Genomic DNA, 3,535 nt, shown 5'->3' on the forward strand with positions numbered 1-3,535 from the left:
ATACATCATAAGACCAATAAAAAAAACATTTTTAGTGAATTGTTGGCCTTCTGGAAAGTATGTTCATTTACTGTATATGTACTCAATACTTGGTAGGGGCTCCTTTTGCTTTAATTACTGCCTCAATTCGGCGTGGCATGGAGGTGATCAGTTTGTGGCACTGCCGAGGTGGTATGGAAGCCCAGGTTTCTTTGACAGTGGCCTTCAGCTCATCTGCATTTATTGGTCTCTTGTTTCTCATTTTCCTCTTGACAATACCCCATAGATTCTCAATGGGATCAGGTCTGGTGAGTTTGCTGGCCAGTCAAGCACACCAACACCATGGTCATTTAACCAACTTTTGGTGCTTTTGGCAGTGTGGGCAGGTGCCAAATCCTGCTGGAAAATGAAATCAGCATCTTTAAAAAGCTGGTCAGCAGAAGGAAGCCTGAAGTGCTCCAAAATTTCTTGGTAAACGGGTGCAGTGACTTTGGTTTTCAAAAAACACAATGGACCAACACCAGCAGATGACATTGCACCCCAAATCATCACAGACTGTGGAAACTTAACACTGGACTTCAAGCAACTTGGGCTATGAGCTTCTCCACCCTTCCTCCAGACTCTAGGACCTTGGTTTCCAAATGAAATACGAAACTTGCTCTCATCTGAAAAGAGGACTTTGGAACACTGGGCAACAGTCCAGTTCTTCTTCTCCTTAGCCCAGGTAAGACGCCTCTGACGTTGTCTGTGGTTCAGGAGTGGCTTGACAAGAGGAATACGACAACTGTAGCCAAATTCCTTGACATGTCTGTGTGTGGTGGCTCTTGATGCCTTGACCCCAGCCTCAGTCCATTCCTTGTGAAGTTCACCCAAATTTTTGAATCGATTTTGCTTGACAATCATAAGGCTGCGGTTCTCTCGGTTGGTTGTGCATCTTTTTCTCCACACTTTTTCCTTCCACTCAACTTTCTGTTAACATGCTTGGATACAGCACTCTGTGAACAGCCAGCTTCTTTGGCAATGAATGTTTGTGGCTTACCCTCCTTGTGAAGGGTGTCAATGATTGTCTTCTGGACAACTGTCAGATCAGCAGTCTTCCCCATGATTGTGTAGCCTAGTGAACCAAACTGAGAGACAATTTTGAAGGCTCAGGAAACCTTTGCAGGTGTTTTGAGTTGATTAGCTGATTGGCATGTCACCATATTCTAATTTTTTGAGATAGTGAATTGGTGGGTTTTTGTTAAATGTGAGCCAAAATCATCACAATTAAAAGAACCAAAGACTTAAACTACTTCAGTCTGTGTGCACTGAATTTATTTAATACATGAGTTTCACAATTTGAGTTGAATTACTGAAATAAATGAACTTTTCCACGACATTCTAATTTATTGAGATGCACCTGTATATATATATATATATATATATATATAATAGCGGTCTGATATCTCAAGTAACAACCACACATCCAGCCATCTTTCCTGCTTCCCGGATCACTGTGCAATCTCTACAAGTAAGCTAATAAAATCATTTCAACTCAAATCAATGTTTCATGTCCATTTATTTATTTATTTAGTAAGTAGCCTTGTAATAAGTGGTATTTTGTCCACTTTGCATCGGGATCCTGATCACCCAGAAGGGGTTTATTTTGCAATATTATACATATATGGTGGTATCATAACAGTCAAAAACTAAAGGTACAAAATATCAGTAAAACAAAAATAAAGACTTAAAATCATGTTCCAGATGTGTTGTCTGACACTATTTTAATTATCACTATTCAATGGCCTTATTGGCTCTATCTACTGGACTCAGCTGGTTGCAGAGAAATACTGTGGGCGCTGATTTTGGAAACTTGGATCATCTTGGTCTAACATTTTATTCTTTTATAATTTGGACACTATTCTAAGTTCTCGTGTTCTACAGTCCTCCAGACACATATCAGTGCTTTAGAGTAGCCCACAAAACAGCATGGAAAGAACTATTTCCTGACAGCTTTTGGGATCTTGTGGCATTAATTTGCACCTTATTTGATGCTATGATGTTCCATTCGCTTTTTAGGCTATAACAGGTGTCAGTCACAGCCGTTATGCACAATTTTTGCATGGAGCCACACTGAGAGCCCCATATATCTATAGATTTAACCACATAGGGCCTTAGAAATGAAGATACAAAAGGAAAGTTTCTTTAATACTTCTGGAGTTATAGGCACTCCAACTTTGGTAAAAAAAAAAATTATAATAATTTTTGGGGGGCACCATTGGTGTATAATGCAACAAGGAGTGCTACAGTTAACTTATTTTACTACACAGCACTCTAGATTCTGATTGGTCAATGGCGCCATTTAGCGGTCTGATATCTCTGAGTAACAACCACACATCCAGGGATTAAGTCTGCTCATCCGGGTATTGCGAGTCATCTTTCCTGCTTCTCGGATCACTGTGCGATCTGAACAATTAAGCTACAAAATAATTTGAACTCAAATCAATGTTTCATGACCATTTATTCGTTTATTTAGTAAGTAGACTTGTAATAGGCTGGATAATGAGTCAGACATTCATTTTCACAAAATAAACACCAACAGAACTCTGATGCAACCCGGAGATGGATTTCAGCTGTTCAGTGATTTAATTATTCTACATAACTTCAACACAAATCAATATTTTATGTTTATTTGCATATTTGATGCAGGATTTTCTCCGGTTCTAATGTTATATTTTGACCTGTATACTAAGGTTATTATAGTTTTGGGTTTTTAATATAGTTTTTCAAATTATTATTATAGTATTGTATATTATAGTTTAGTTTCAGTTATTTTACCAACTGTGTTTGTTAGTTTTAGTATAGTTTATTTTTTCAATTAATTTTAGTTTTCATTCTTATTTTAGTCTATCAATATATTTAATTTTTTATTTTTATTTCTATTTCAGTTAACAGATGAGTAAATGACTTGGCAGGGGACAACTTTGTGTAATGTTCTTTAAATTAAACTATTCCCTATCAAATCCAGATTACACATAGGTCTACACAATGTATAGCTAGGCTGACATACAACATGGTAAAAACAACCAAGAAGGACTTACAAATGTGGAGATGACATGCATCCCTTTATTTAACAGCAATGGATGATGTGATTAAACAAACTAATCCATTTATCTTGAAACATTGAGCACATAAACGGAAGTGGGAGCACACACACATGAAACTGTAATGCAACAGAGGAAGACTTTAAATGATGTCAAAATATTAAAAACGAAAACTGGATATACACTGTACATATATATATATATAAGTCAGATAGCCACCTTAGCCAAATACATTTAAACTCTCTCTCTCTCTCTCTCTCTCTCTCTCTCTATATATATATATATTTGTAAATTATATTCACCCTTTGCTATATTGAAAGCACCACAACTACACATTATATAATGTTTTACCATGTGAATTTTATTGTTTTATTTTTTATTTTTTTTAAATGAACAGTAATTTCAAATCAGATGACTGCAATACGCTCCAAAAAGTTGAGACAGGGGCAATTTAAGACTAATAACAATTTAAC

The sequence above is a fragment of the Myxocyprinus asiaticus genome, chromosome 39 (assembly GCF_019703515.2).
Source record: "Myxocyprinus asiaticus isolate MX2 ecotype Aquarium Trade chromosome 39, UBuf_Myxa_2, whole genome shotgun sequence".
Taxonomy (NCBI): domain Eukaryota; kingdom Metazoa; phylum Chordata; class Actinopteri; order Cypriniformes; family Catostomidae; genus Myxocyprinus; species Myxocyprinus asiaticus.